The 16641-nt window shown below is 36.9% G+C and overlaps 1 protein-coding gene across 3 annotated transcripts in view; it reads left to right on the forward strand.

Annotated features, from left to right (window-relative positions):
- Positions 1 to 2381: 2381 nt before the first annotated feature.
- Positions 2382 to 16641, forward strand: part of LOC135073042 (teneurin-m) — a 207470-nt gene continuing 193210 nt past the window's right edge. For 2 of the 3 annotated variants that reach the window (XM_063967050.1, XM_063967052.1), the window contains exon 1: positions 2382 to 2442. The gene's annotated coding sequence lies outside the window, so the exon portion shown is untranslated. Of the gene's footprint in view, positions 2443 to 2690; positions 2715 to 16641 lie in introns of those variants that run through there. The other variant, XM_063967051.1, reaches the window with a different exon arrangement.

Consider the following 16641-nt stretch of genomic DNA (forward strand, 5'->3'; position numbering starts at 1 on the left):
CACTAGTCCGTTACATCAGTCTTACTGTCTTTTCCAGTATTGGTTTCGATAATACTTCTCAAAATATCTGACAAGCGATTTTCCCAAGTAACTTTTGAAATTCTTTAAATCATCTTAGTACACGTCAAAGCTTTAATACCTTTTAAATTTTTGTGACAAGAAACTGTCATTTCAAAGAATTTGTACGGGACGTCTGCATCGCGGTTCCTTCCGCACTTGACCTGTTTTTATTCAGCAGCTACCGCAGCGTTACTTAATAAGGGCTCAGGGACATCAAAGGCGCAGCCCTGATTACAGGTGAGCAAACGTGTTGAAAATATTCACTCGCATTTATTAATGTTTTTCCTTATAGCTTTATTTCTTGAGAGTGCTGACGGTTTTCGGGGTTTTAGGTATTTTTCTTGAAATAAATTCAAGACAGTCTTAATTTAGTTATCAGAGTTAGGTATTAGATTTAAAAGAAAATATGAAACTTCAACAATTTCTCAGAAAACGTGTTACTAAATATTGCTCTGTTTATAAAAGACGCTCGGGGCATGTTTCTGAAGGAAAGCTTAATGTGATACATTGGTGAAAATGTACTAAATTACCTACTAAATTTAACAACCTCACAAAATACAAACGAGCAATCTAAAAATAACCTTCTTTATACCTCGCGGCAGAATCAAGAAACATTTCAAGTTCATTTATTCCCATGGCGGCATAGATAAATATATTCAATTGACTTTATCTGTACAGGGCGGTCGTTTTTGTCCGCATCCACATTAAAATTTGTACGAGAGCATCGTATTGTGTTCTTTGTCGTGTCCTGAAGCCTTATTATTTCTAATTACGGTTGCCCTCGCCATGTCTATTTTGTTTGCTCGGCTTCTTTTCTTTTGTTATCGTATTTTGATCAAGCACGTACCTACTCATATGAGGTACCTACTTAGCCTATAAAAGTCACCATTAAGTTTAAAATATTCAGTTTGTCGGGTAAAACCTTTTTGTCTTTCGTTTTATTGTTATCTCCTTACGTTCCGTTTTCCATTGCGAATCTTTTGATGTTGTTTTCGTTACGTATTAAACCTTTTTATTTATGTTCTTCTTATAGGTCGTGCATATTTTCATGAAAGATAAAAGCCATGATATTTTCCTTTTTACAATAAAGATTTATTGATGACGCATGGGTTTCTTTCAATGAGATATTGTCTATTATTAAGCAATCTTCCCTTGTTATATTGAAGTACCTATCTATGTAGAATCATAATACAAAATAATAATATTAATACTACCTAAGTTGACGCAAATATTATTATGAAAGTATTTTACTCTTAAAAGTGCTTTCGTGCGTTAATTTCCGTATCTATTTTAGGGATTTCCTGACTTGTGAAATCTCGTGTTCTAACAATAATTGCTTGACGATAGATATTCAAGTAATTAAATCCTAATTACTTTGGGAAATTCATATCCCATTTAATTTTAGTCCCTTTGATCTACCGTTCCAGAAACAGCAGGTTCATCGTCCTGTTTTACTTAGTATTGAACTAATTGGTCTAACCTTGTGTTCGTCATATTAATTAATCTAACTACAAGTTTTTTCATTACTTTTTATATTTAAAAAATAGTCGTCGAGACAGTTAAAAATAAAATCTTATAATTTTATGCGTATTTTTAATATTGTGATTCTATTAAAAATGTACTTACTTAAGATATGCTCGGAATATTAATTTCTTTCTTTTGTCATTCACAGACAGAGTATTAATTCGTTAGAAGTTTTGAATAATTTACTATCCCTACGGTCCTAGAGCTTTCGTAAAAATGTATTTGTACAAGATTATATTGATTAGGTACAATTAAGTGTTTCATACTAACGAGTACTTTGATATTAATATAAAAAGCTCTTATCTTGTTTTTCCGCATTATATCTTTTTGGAATAAAGGATAACTTAACTTCATCACTCAATAACATTAAGCTTTAGGTAACGTGAGCGTATGCGTCATTTCAATTACAAGCAGTAACGAGAGGGAAAAAGACACGACTGATGTTATCATGCTAATGATTTGCATCTCACACTAAATTTTAATACTTCAAAATCAGTGTACAACCATCTTCCAGCAAAAGAAAGGTCGTGGGCTTAATTCCTACCCCAGTAGCCGCGGTCACGAAAAAACGGTGCAAAACGGTGAGCTACCTACCTGATTTCTTGTGATAGACAAAGTTTTGCCTCGAACTTCCCTCTATTGAAACTCTTAGATAGCCAGTATCTCCATGATAGGAATACGATCCTCCAAATGGTCTGAGGCTGACCTCCCTCCCAGAGAGAGGGATAGGGTTGGTCTACCATTCGTTTCTCCTTTTCTCCCTTACTCTGCTCAATCGCGGTCCATCTGACTCCGACGCGACGCTTACGGACTCTGAGTTGCCGCTCGCGAGGGACTCGACGCTGCTCGTGCAAAACGGTGAGCTACCTATCTACTTTACCGTGATAGCGAAACTTTTGTCTCGAACTTCCCACTACTGTAGTTCCTTCATGAACTCCATGATCCTGGGTAGAGTTTCTCCATGATAGGAATACGATCCTGCAATTGCCCCATGGCTGACCTCCCACGCTGGACTAGGCAGACCTACCCTGTTTGCTAGCTGTACGCAAGTTTCTCCCATAGTCCACGTAGCCGCGGTCACGAACTCTGAGCTGCCGCTTGCGAGGGACTCGACGCTGCTCGTGCAAAACATGAGCTACATCTTCTCTGTCTGACCTCCGACGCTAGAGAGAGAGATGGAAAGGGTTGGTCTATTCGCAAGTTTCTCCCTTAATCTGCTCAGTCGCGGTCTATCTGATTCCGACACGACGCTCATGGTCACGGTGAGCTACTTCTTATATCAGCTATTCCCACCACTGTAACTCTCATGTAGGGCCCAGAATCCTCATGGCAACTGAAAACTCCCAGCGTAGTTAGATATCGAATCTATACTCTTCGTTGCTGGGGCATTTTTGACTTGAACGGTTAGAGGATCAACCGAGGACCAAACAAAAAAAAGAGGGCCAAGAAGGAATGAACTCCTGCAAAACCAAAACGTACAGACTACGTTTTGACCACAACTATAAGCTCGCCATTGAAGTTTAGATTATCATCATTATCATTTATGTTGGGAACTCGATCCTCTCTAATTTACCACAAGCAATGAAGGTTCAGTTCATCGTATAGGAAATTTCTCAGAAAAAATGAAAAGTTCTGGATTGATACCTCTTTCCTAAACTTATTATAATTATAGTTGAACTCTTTCAGCGATTCCTTGAAAGGGTTCTAGACCTCGAGACTAAAAATAACCTTACTTACTTAACTTTTATGATTTCTGTCTACGACATTAAACAATAAGCTCAAATTGGTACTACTAATTTTATGCTTAAATATACCTGCTTAATGGGTTTTCCCTTAACACGAAACCTGTAAGTGAAAGTAAAAAGTAAATCATGCTGAATATGAAGCATGTGCCAACTCCAAGGTCAAAGCTCTAAATATCAGGTTGCCTAATGGAATTCTAACAGGCAGAATTAGGGTTTTGCTGTATGGAAGCCTTTTATCCGACGCCTGAGGCAGCTTGCTCATGGTGACGCTGCAGTATAATTTAAAAATGTTTATGTAACTCCAAGAGGTAGGTAATGTAAACTCTGAATATGGCAAGTAAATGTAATATTTTAAAAGTGAATCAATTAATAATAATAGGTCTACATGTAGTAACATAAATCGGGATTCTGATTGTTAAACAATTTGCTTGATAAAATAAATAGGCAGTTGGTGTATCGTAAATATCATACTTGTCCAAAGATTGTTAGCAGCTGTATTTTTATTACATTTTAAGTTAAGATAAAAGTAGTTCGTAAAGGTCTCTTCGTTATTAAACTGTAATATTTGTTATCATTAAATATTTACATCGTTGTTAGTTATTCGCAAATATTTAACCTTCCGCAATTTGTCTCTTAACGTTTATCTTTTATCGATCGTAATTATTAATGTTCATTAAAAGATTTATAATTCACATAATTTTATCTTTGTACAACATTTCACGATTTTGAGTAGATTTTATGTTTTGAAGGTATGCATACTTCGTAAATCTTGTTTATGAGTTTTCTTCAAAATGGTGGGAAATTCTCAATTCACCTGTTTTCTTCTCTCAAAAACTTCTGGAATACATATTAATATCTTATTATTCTAATTTCTTTTATTAGGCCAGTGGTGTAAGCTCATGGGTATCGACTCCACTTTGCGTAAAGCGGGCGCGCGGTAAAAGTGTTTGCGGGAATACAAAATGAAGCATGTGATTGCCGGGGAATCGCATTAAGGCATCCTGGATGCTGGATATGGCTGCTGGATAAGCCCGGTGTCTTTGTTTGAAGATTTGAGACTAAACAGTAATAATACTTGAATTGTTTTTAGTTTTAAAGCCACATTAAATGATCGATGGAGTTAGGATGAAAGACTTTTAGAAAGATCCTGTTATCATATCGACTACAGAATCTTTACACTAAGATTCTGTAGTCAATACGATAAACACAGTTTTTTATCGACATGTTTTTGCCAAGACGTTTGCTCGTTTGCCTCCTGTTTCATAAAAAAGGACCTAACTTTATTTAGACTTTGGGACTTTCTTTATTTACGGTCCTTATTACAGTAATAGTGTTAAGCTTACTGTATTTTCTGTTCTGTTTCTATATAGAAGCCTAAACTTTGTTATTCGTTTGTAACCTTTTTAGTGTCACAAATTTGATCCACTATAGTAAAACCGACTGCGACACCCAATTCAACTGCATCCCAATCAATCAACGAAGCGACAAACAATTTCATATCTGCTTTAATAATAGTTTATACTATTTCCCGGCCATTGTAAACACGGCCGCTGCCAAAAGCTGGCGTCCGTTCATTTATCACTTGCTGTATTTATCTACGTCGCTTCCAGTTTTCTAAATCCTTTCAGAAAGCACGGCGAGTGTGACAGAGGCCTTCGTAGTAATGGATTTTTATCGCGTGGTACTCCATGAAAATTGAACAGGAAATCCTAGGGAGCGCCGCTTTTAATTTGCTCACCATCGGATTCTATAATCGTTCTAGATTTCATTGAATGCAATTTAATTGGAATTCCCTCGGAGCCCTGATTGAAATCGATATCGTTTGTGGGTCATTGCAATTTCGATTTTGTATTTTAGCTCCGGTTTAGCATTCAAATTCTGTAAACTACTGAAAAAGATATTGAGTTCGTTATAGCGAAACTATAAATGAACCCCGTATTAGAAACTGTTTTAATTAATTCTATCATCGCTACTGGGGATTTCTCTAGCTTCACACATTTTAGATATTAGGTTGAAATAGATAATTAAGAGAACGATCGCCCGAAAACGACAGGTCTTTCCTGAAGAAAAATCTACTGTATAATATACTTTTTTCAAATATTGTTTTTTTAAAGTTCAAGATTAATTACACATAGGCACACACTTCAATACAAAGTTCAAATAATTTGTGATGGTAATACAACTAACGTTATACAAACTAAAAATGTCGAGGGATAAAACAATCAACATCACAAAACTTTTCAACACAAAGCGTAAACGTTGATAGCCATTAAGCAGATAGCCATCAGCTTGTAATTGTGTGTGAAAAAACCATCCTCGCAAAACGCGAAATTACAAATTGCTCCCAAAGGCAGCGTATTTACATTCGCGGTTGTGCGCCTAGATACACCAGCGATAGTTATGACTCGACAAATTACACCAACTCGAAACATCCTCCGATATGCCTGCGTTTTCAATGTTTTCCTCGGCCCAAAACTTTCGCCACCGAAATTTGGGTTCGATGTTTACATTCAGTTTTTGGGCTCCCAATTTAAACTATTGCAGCTTTTATTTGTCGTTTAGTACGACATTTGTCGTTTCGCGGTCTGCTCCCAAACCCTTTGTTTGTCGCGAATTTATTCGCCCGATGTTTTGGTTTTCCCGAAATTTTGGGATAATTTGTCTGGGAATAATGGGGACGCCGTTTAATCTTTAATTTGGGTCGCCTGCCGTCACTAGAATTCATTTTGCGTTCGTTTATTTGACTGAGACATCCTGTTTGGTGGAAGCAAACTCATTATAAACGTCAAATCATGGTCCTTGATCTAAAAATAATTATCTGTTTATTTCTATAAAAGAAAAGGTATTTCCTTAGTTGGTATTTAATGAAAGATACTTCGTTACGTTCTTCGAAATGATAGCCATTAAGCTTGTGACTTGTATAGACAGTCGCTTTTAAAAGAAAACACATACCTCTCACATTCTATTAAACCAGTCTTCCCAAAGGAACGCGTCTAACAAATACATTTCGTGCGTTTAGTTTTTATTTTTCCGATTTTACAGCCACCGAAAGTGGTTGATAGAATCAAAACGGCCCAATCGTCGTTCGGTTCTAAATTTAAAAACAGGACACATGTCACAAATCGGTGGGATGGCGTCATAAACCAGCGACAAGCCGTAAAGGGCCGGCGAATGTGTTAAACAATTTGATACGCGGTAATAGTGACGTTTTTATGTGACGATATTTCGGTAGGGCCCGCGAGTGCTTTAATTGCCTCTATTAAACGCATGCTTGCGACAGATCGCCGAGCGATAGATGGCTTTGTCTTTTTTTCCAAACGCACTAATACCTCTATCCCCTTCATCCGATACGTATACACCAAAGGCAGAAAGGGACGGCCATGGTGATAGTGTTTCGGTAGCCGTGGGATAATCATAATGAAAGCCGGAAATTCGTTAACGAATATGGCAGCGCTTCGTTAAATTTAATGTGTGTTTGTTTAATGAATGAATGCCTTTTTAAATTTCCATATGTTGCCGTCCCGTGTTTTAATCCTCGTACGCGCTCGTGTTCTCATTTCCTTTTCTTTTTCAAATGTATTTTTGTCCCGTTCTTTTAGCGTCATAGAAATCGGATTTAATGGGACGGCTGGTATCATTAGCACCAACAAGGGGTCGTCTTGTCTCTTTCACTATTTTGCACCCCGAAATTGTGGAATTAAGGCTTCCGTATTCATCCATCAAGGGAATTCCGTGAAAATTCGTTCTCAGAGAGCACCCCTTAATCCTCAAGACGAATATCTCAAACTTACGAACGAAGCGGAATAATCGCAAGGTTGTGACAAGCTGAAAAAATGTATAATTCGTCACTTAATCCGAACATCTACGGGATCTGGGGCTAACAAATATCTAGCATTAGAACTGACAGACGCAACTCCATGTTATTTTTTCCACCGTTTAAAGTGACTGACGTGAAAGGATGGATAATAATATCAGTGGATAAATTCTGCCTTTTGAGAACAAATCACAGTAGGTATGTTTTTTATAAAATATTCAACTAAAAATATTACTAAAAGAGGCATTAACGTCAAATTGTATTTGAACAGTTCATTAAGCACACAATTCCAGTAAAGAGCTAAATATGCCAAAAAATTGTGTAGTACCTACTTAACTCCTTCCAGGAAAATCTTTTCAAGTGAACGTAAAAATACGCAAATTGACTAGAGATTTTTTTCTTTGTAAAGTGATATACCTACTCTTACTTGAAATGACTCTCGTAAAAAGTATTTGTTATGAATATGATACATATTCATCGTCAATAATTGTTAATTAATATGAATCTTAAATGATTTCTTGTCTGTGATAATAAAGTGACCGAAAATGTAAGGTCTTGGTAAATTCACATTAACCTTTATTGCCAGCAGCTAACCGAAATCGCAAAAGTAATATCGCTTTAAGTTTGTCGCATACGGCTCCGTCTCCGAAGCATAATAGCTTGTGTGCCGATACCTTTATGCAGCAAACCGGAGTACAAAGCTACAACCTCCTTAGTTTGCTCGAGAGCACAAAGGAGTTTTGTATCAGTTGCCCGGCTCGGCGGACCCGAAAAAGTACCATTCCTTTGAGAGACCAATCCTTTAATACTAATTGAATCATAATTTAGGAGACGGAAAGTTTCTTTTTATGTAAATCTTTTACCCTCTGAAGGCTCAAAGGCCTGAGAAATGGAAGCGTAATAGTCTCGAGTTTGAGCGTCCGCAGCTTTAGACGTTGGGATTAAAATTTATTTTCGTTTCAATTTCGTATTTTCATGATTATTCTTATGGCGGCCCCGATACGTCCAATTTCTTTGATTTCTGTATTCTGAGGCAAAAGAGTTATTTCCAAACGGCAGCGTCTGTCGAACTTCGTTAAAGGTTATTTACACTCATGTCCGATGAAGTTCGCTCAAAGCTTTGTAATGCTTTAAGTCTGTGAACTTTGGGATATTGTTTATTAGTTTACTTTGCATGTAGTAGATTCAAATTCGCCGTTTGTTTTTGCTTAATTATAATTTTGACTTTACAATAGATGTTCTCAACAGGTGAATCATGCAGGAAACGAGGTCAGACCAAAAGTTTTCGAATGCGAATGAAGACTTCCCACCTATCCCGAACCCTAGCCTGTGTAAAATCAAAAAACAATTTGCCGCACACACGGCTGAGCGATAAATCTCGGGCGCAATTTCCGAAATTTTTCTATCTCCAAGATTTACACCGAGCGGTTCATCTCGCGAAAGAAAATCGCACCTTCAATCCCATTATCGATCCTTATTCCAGGACAATTTGACGGTGCGCGGGCGAGCGCTAGCAATTTTCAAACTTAAATGAAAATATCGGCGATGGCAGCAAGGCAGCAGCGTCTTCGGCGATAGTTCGCATCCGCTCGCTGTCGAACGCACGCGCCTTTGTTTCGTCGCCACCGAATTTGCTTACACTTTTAATGTTGGATTTTTGTAATCTAGTTTAAAGGAGTTGCTAAAGTTGTTTCGCGTCTCTGTTTTTGCGCGAAGTTTTGTCTTTTGTAGGTGAAATAAGTTTGTAACTGTAATTTCATTTCATGGTAGTATTTTTACGGGATAATTTATTTAGTGTCTACCTTTAGCGCTAGTTTATGAAGTTCAATTCGTATTTCATGTATTTATTCCGTTATCAATGTAGAGCTATTTCTATATTCAGATACACATAATTTGTCTACCTACTCATGTATTTATATCATTCTTTTTGAACATTTTGTTTATCTTTGCACACAGAACTGTACCTGTATGTACTCGTATATTTCAAAAAGAGTTTTCGAATACAATTTCCTCCGACACTACTAAATTTACACCACACAACACAGCGTCCAACTACGTCGAATTTTATCCACGTGCAATATCTCTTTTGTCTTCCGATGAACGCCGCTGTGCCGTGACAATGGCGATGTTGCGGCGACAATGGCGCGTGTTGCCGGCGACAATGCCGCTAACGATGTTAACAGCTCGCTGGGAGCTGTAATCGGTCTCGTCAGTGTGCGGAATTTTCTATTGCTGGACCTAGTGTTCGGAAATCAGAAGGCAGTCTCGTCTATTTTAGGGTTACACTTTTGAACTATAGTCTTACCAATTTGACCAAGGCTACTTTGTATTCAACAGTAATTTTAGAAGTCTATAAGTAGACGAGTCCCTGGCTACTATGATGATACTGTAACTTGCCATAAATATTACATGTTTACTTTTTGTTGGTCTCAACTGTAGATAGGTGCCTACTTATTGTGACTACACATACAATTACTTAGTAGCTTTTTAAAGAAAATATTTAAGATGCAGGTAAAAGTTTTCATTTTCAAATAACTGAAAACCGTCTAGCTTATCTGCCATCTATAACTGCTCTCACAGTATCTTTACCATTTCAAAATTCAAAATTGGGAAATTCAACGTCATCGGTCGCCTCAGCTGCATCTTTATCTTTACAGCACCCTTGACGACCCGATACAATAAATAATAGTTACAGAATAAAATACAGTTCCAAGATACGTTGCAACAACAAAGGGAAAGGAGATATAAGGAAAAGTGGCAATTTTGACGCCCTGTGCGAATTTTCCCTCGCGTATATTGCTACTGAAGTAGCCTTTATATTGTTGGCAGTACGGACTAAAATTATGATTCAGACTGAAAAGGCGCTTTGTACTTCTAATACAGATACCGTGTTCGCATTTTTTTCCATGCAAGGGGCGTAAAGTTTCCGAGTGTGTACCGTTTAGGAGCTCTTAAAGTTTCTGAATTAGTTGTAATGAATTTGCGCAGCGAAGACTTGTAAGTTTGTTTCGAGTTTATTTGAAATTGTTGCCGCACATTATTGTGTTATGCAATCTCTTAGCACAATATTTCAATCAGAAAAGACATTGATTTCTTTAAATTATAAAATTTTATGTAACAAAATTTAATCTAACATCCCTGTATAAAAGGTTTCGACTCTATTGATCCGTCGCTCCTTCGCCGTTCGATGTTTCACAAATTAAGTAAGTTAAGCTTTGAATTAAAACTCTCAAATTCCCTAAATAGCTTTTAGGCCCCCATTCATCTATTGAGAACTTTCAAATTACATCACTCTTAACTTGCATACAGACGCGCGCGTTTTAAGCCGATAACAAGAAAATCGAATTCTTTTCACGCGAAGGTTGCTAGTGAAAATTCTTGTAAAGAAGTTGTTAACAAAAATACGCGAGGCCCACACTGCCTGCGGGTCTCTGATAAGAACGAGGGATCCGTAGTAAACACCCGCCCAGGGAACAGACGTGGGATTGGTCCAAAGTGGAAAGAATTCGCGGAAGGTTTTAGGGAGAAAAACGCGAGCGTAATAAGAAGATTATAAGAATGGAAACAAGAAATATATACCCGAAAAATACCTTGCCACAAATATAGTATACGAAAAGGAACTCATGATAAAGTAATCAAAATATTATAGTAAAAAATCAATGATCGGGAGATTTTTTATTCGTAAATAATGTGACCAATATGACCGTATTGGACCGCACTGGAAGTTCAAATAAAGACATTCGTAATGTTACAACAGATGTAACTTACATTGCACGAGATAGGGAAGTAGTTGATGAGGGGAACTCTACCTCTGAGGAACATTTTCTTATGTCTTATACCACAGTTCGGTAGGTATTTACAACCTGCTAGGAAAACACCTAAAGATTCAACTCGGATGGTGGTGTTCTCAAAGAAAACGTGTATTGATGAGTTAATTAAGGCCGTATTTTGAGTTCACCCCGAATCTCGGGAAGTTTCCCCAAAATTCCTATTATTCCCGTGTTACTCTGACTATACAATTTCGCATAAATTCTGGTACGAAACGTTGTATCTTTTGAAATAGCAAAATTGGAATTGATTGGCGAACAAATTGTGTGATATTCAGTTTTAAGATAGACGCTGCAGAAATGAGACTGTATTTAGAAATCGAACATAGATCAAAAGAGGTGTCTTATGTCGAATAGTATAGGTGCGATTTTACTGTGCTCGAGCAAAAAATTGAATCTCCAGTTTTATGTCTCACGGATAATATTTAAGAGGCTCCGTTTTTTTATCTAAATTAAATTCCGCATTCACGTTTTGACTTCATACCGCGTGCTAAGCCATAACTTATTTGTCGCAAAATGTTATTATCCATTTTGGAGTTCACACGCCTCCGTGTCGTTGCCGCAAATAAAGCAATATCCCGCCTAAGGTACTTATCGTCGACTCTGAAGATTATCCCCAACTTGACTTAGATATTTTGATGTTCTACGAAAGAAAATTGGTTTTTCCCTTAGCAAAGAAAAGCCATTATGTCGGCACAGGAAGCTCGTTCGTTACGGCATATCTAATTTAGGATGATCCAGATTTTTCGTTGCTTGCCCGAAGGTGTGAGATTGACAGCAACTTAAAGGGGATTTGCAGCACAATGGGGTTTTGCGAGTATTCGACGGTTTTCGCGGATGGTGTCCTGGTTTATATTGTGTTACTTGAATCAGGATTCTTTGAATGGGGGATGATGGAATTATATTTCTTTATTTAAAAGCAATTTATCAGTAAGTATATCAAACACGCCTGATGTTATTTCAGTTCAAGTAATACGTACTTTGCTTAAATCTAAGTAAGGTATTTTTGAAATGAACTTATGTATTTAGTGCCATTTATTACATTTAATAATAAACCAATCCAAAGCTAAGCTGTGGAATTTATTTTTATTTTTTCATCAAGGTTTTATTTTGTGTTTATCGTGATGTAACTTTCTTTTCATTGCATGTTTCATAACCTGGTCTTTTTAATGTTTTCCTTTAAAACAAACATGGTCATTGCTACATGAATAAATAAATAAATACATTATAATATGAATGTATTTACAAAAAAAAAAGTACATAGAAAACACCCAGACCCGTCACAGAAATTAAAATTCATCATTTCAATTTCTGCCCGACCGGGAATCGAACCCGTTGATAATTAATCATTAAGATTAAATATTATTTCCTCTTATTTACATCGTATCTTATATTCCCAAAGAGGTATCGACTGTACTTTTTAGTGTGGTTATATTTAAAGAAGCCTACACTTTTGAAATTGACCATAACAATTTAGATCCAATTTTTCGCAGAGTCCAAAACATCATCATGAACTTTGTTACGTCTTGAATAGTGTAATTGGAACTACCGTTCTATTCATGAATAAAAATAAATAAATTAATTAATTAATTAATTAATCATTCAAGAACAAGTAATTCCTTAAACATAATTTATTACAAAGCTATACAAATAATAAAGCAACGACAACACTCCCATCCAAATAATATTGTTTATAGCGAATACCTAAATCTTGAAAAAATACTCAAGTCTGGTACTTAGGGCTTAGTTTGAAGGTCCTTTTATTATTTACACAACAATAGCCTTCATCGAAGGCATCTCTAGAATCTATTCAGACCTGTAATGGAAACCCTATCTGTACTTTTAACGCCGAACAATGAACGGAGTTTTATATTAACACCAAATGCAAATTCTATCACGTAGCCCATATCTCAGGAGCGATTTAGAATACAGTAGAAAAACGCAGCGTAGATTCATTCTGACGGAGAAATTTCAATAGCAACTTGGTGTCTGAAGTAGGTACACTACAATAATGAAAAGTTAAGATAGGAGTTGTGAGAAAAACATTATTTTTGTAATCGATTTTCCACCATTCATCAAGATTCGAAGTCTGCCTATGAAGCACGCCATGATATAATTTTATCGTCAATTTTAGAATTTTAGCCTAGGCGCAGACCACCGATTTTTGGTTGGCCGATAGTTGGGTCGGGCTGTTAGTCAGTATGGGCATTGGGCATGTATGAAAGTGCGCAGATTAGTATCGGCCGATTATTCATACAAATTAGATTTGGGCCCAACTATCAGCTGACTAAAAGTCTGTACTCTCCCGTTTTCACCATCAATCCCTAATTTTTAAGTGACCCATATGAAAACAAAATTCCTGTTATGTGTTACCATACGGTTCACTTAAAAATTAGGGATTGATGGTAAACGGGCATAAAGCTCTAAGATTTTCTTCAATACGGGTGTACTGAATTGAATTCTATTACCCAAGTCACTGACAATGTCAGAGCTGTGAATAAAACGGAGCCTTTTTGTAGCGTCGTAAACAAACTTCGCCATCGATGGGAAAGTTTTTACGCCGATCGAAACGTTATCTAAATCAGTTTTGTGAACTATAAACGTTTTAGTTTAGATGGCGAGGAGATTGTCCCAACGTTGAAGAAGATAGACAGGGTTAAATAATAATATGTAGAAAAGAAAAGAATTACTCATCAAACCGAGTGAACGAAAGGCTAAAAAAAGCCAAGAATACAGTAGAGTAGGACCACCTCTTCCATGGATGTCATAAGTGGCGACAAGGGGGAGAGGGACCAACCCTTCTGGCCAGCTTGACTTATGGTCCTACTCGTATGTCCCCTAGATGGGGCAGAGAGCGTCCACAACAGTCCTCCATCGCGTTCGGTCTTGATCTTCGCGATTGATCCCGCTCCTAGTCTTGCCGATTTTGTTCGCCTCGTTTGCTAGCTACAGTGCTCCGCCAAGTTTGCTTGCGGCGACCTCGTTTGCGTTTTCCTTGGGGGTTCTAATCTGGCCAGCTTGGGGAAACCAAATCCTCCATTTACCTCTGCTAAATTAGAGAAAGTCGTCCTCCTGCATTGGAGACTAAATGACCTGATGATGACTCATCAAAGAATAAAGAAAAACAATACAATTATCATAGAGGATAAATTCGACGGTCATATTATTATCCAATAAATCACATTCCAACCAGAAACAGGATGCGCTGATAACTGCACATGTCTGTTACTCGCACATTAATAAATTGATAGGTATTTGTTTAGTCATATGAATAGTTAAATAATGGGTTTTTCACCAACTAATTAACACTGACTTTAAGCCCTTCTGTAAAAACCGTTTTGTAACTCTAGTTCAAAATATTTTAAAACTGTACAAGTCCTCTGTAGTCTCACGATCAGAGATTTTGATCACAGGAACATAAACATTTAAAACAGGGAATAAGTAAATCAGCATACCTAGTCTCTTTCAACAACACAATAGATTGAACAAAAGATCAATATACCATTATAACAAGAGCATTATCATAAGTACACCTATACGCAAACATGAGCATGTGTTATACCGCATATTGAAAGCAATCCATCTCAAATTCTTCACACACGTTGTAAACGTACCCAAATTACGTAACAGGCGTATTAACGTACGAAAACACCTAGTTCGGAATTACCATATCCCTCCATTGCATTATTTATTGCGAAAAAGTTTATATTTTCACAACATAACCTAGCAGATGCTCCGCTCACCTGTGGACCATCTATTACGCACGGATATTCCGAAAGCGACCCTAATATTGAGATGTTACAGCTCATATTTCTTCAAGTCAACGCCGAAGTTAGGTTATGTTTTTGTTTTATAGCGGTTTGTAATCGCCTTCGAGTAGGGGATGCAAGTGTTTGGTACTTTACTGGGATTTTTACTTGCATGATCGAATATTTTCGATTAAATTCTATAAAAAACTGCAATTAATGGTATTATTATTAATGGTATTAATATATACATTAATATCATGAAATTTAATTCAATAAAGGGGTACAATTTTTAGATTATTCAGTATTATGAATTTATAGAAATCAAAACAATAATCCTGACACCACTCCATATAAAATACCTACTAATTTATTGAACAAATTATACCACAGTCACCTTGACAAAAATAAAATTAAGAAAGCTTGGATATGTCTTGGCTACGTTTTATTAATGAAGCCCTAAATAATTCAATTAATAATTTAAATCACACACAAAAAAGAATAAAGTCCGAACTAATCCCTAAAATTGCCAACCCCCGGTCACCCTACGCACCGTCAGCATAATTTTCGTACCGAGTGGATTGTGTCTAGTAAAATGTTTTATTCAAACGTTTAGAATCATCCGCGGGATATTTTTAAAAGTCCACAGTTTGTTTAGAGATGGTAATAAGTCGCGATAGTGCTCGGTTTTTGTACAGCACTTCAAGCTGTACACTAGCATCTTATTTCATGTCTGTTCTAGAAATGTTGGAGACGAGCTCAACTCAAAGGGTTCTGTAAAAGCATAAACATTTAAAAATACAAACTATAGATTTGGTTGCGAAATCGTGCAGCTACGAGTACATAAGATGCTTATTGCTTAACTTGATATTCAGTCGTCTGTATGCACCCGTTTGGATCTACAATAAATATCCAGCTTTTGCCGTAATAGGATTCCCATGTATTTATTGCTTTTTAACCCTTGTACAGTCAGCGTAGAGGCCGTTGGGGCAGAAAAGTTCTCGAGTGGCGACCACGTGCTGGAAGACGTAGCGTGGGCAGGCCTCCTACTAGGTGGACCGACGATCTGGTAAAGGCAGCGCAGGACCGTGCATTGTGGAAAACCTTGTAGGAGGCCTTTGTCCAGCAGTGGACGTCATTTGGCTGAAACGAACGACCAGTCAGCGTCAAATAAGTAGTTCGTGACAACCAAAGTGGCCAAAAAGAAGAACGGTCATCTGTGACCCAGGCCCGACAGAAACGAGACATACCTCAGTTTTTTTGTCATGTTTTAATTAGTTAAATTATATATTTTTTATATTCGAAATCTATGTATAACACCAAAATATTACCCTTTGTTTTTGTTCAGGCGTTATACAAAAACTAATACAAAATGCCTATTTATCATCAAAATTGGTAAATGTATGTACCTAATGTCTATTACAGCTGCTATGGAATGTATCTAGGTGACCTGGAGATACAGCCGGATTATACAGGGTGGAAACGAGAAGTTACAAAATCCAAAAATTCAATGTTACCAGCTTCCATAATCTGTAACCTATTATTGGTACCATTTGAAAGAGCTCGTGAAGCACTTTCAGAATCAGTAACTAGTTTTTCGATATCTTGTATAGTTTAGAAATAATCGAGTGAAACCACTTATCGTTCCATATGTATAACCACCCTGTATAATCCGGCTGTATCTCCAGGTCACCTAGATACATTCCATAGCAGCTGTAATAGACATTTAGGTACATACATTTACCAATTTTAGTGATAAATAGGCATTTTGTATTAGTTTTTGTATAACGCCTGAACAAAAACAAAGGGTAATATTTTGGTGTTATACATAGATTTCGAATATAAAAAATATATAATTTAACTAATTAAGACATGACAAAAAAACTGAGGTATGTCTCGTTTCTGTCGGGTCTGGGTTTTTTTTG

Source organism: Ostrinia nubilalis, chromosome 7 (assembly GCF_963855985.1).
Source record: "Ostrinia nubilalis chromosome 7, ilOstNubi1.1, whole genome shotgun sequence".
NCBI lineage: Eukaryota > Metazoa > Arthropoda > Insecta > Lepidoptera > Crambidae > Ostrinia > Ostrinia nubilalis.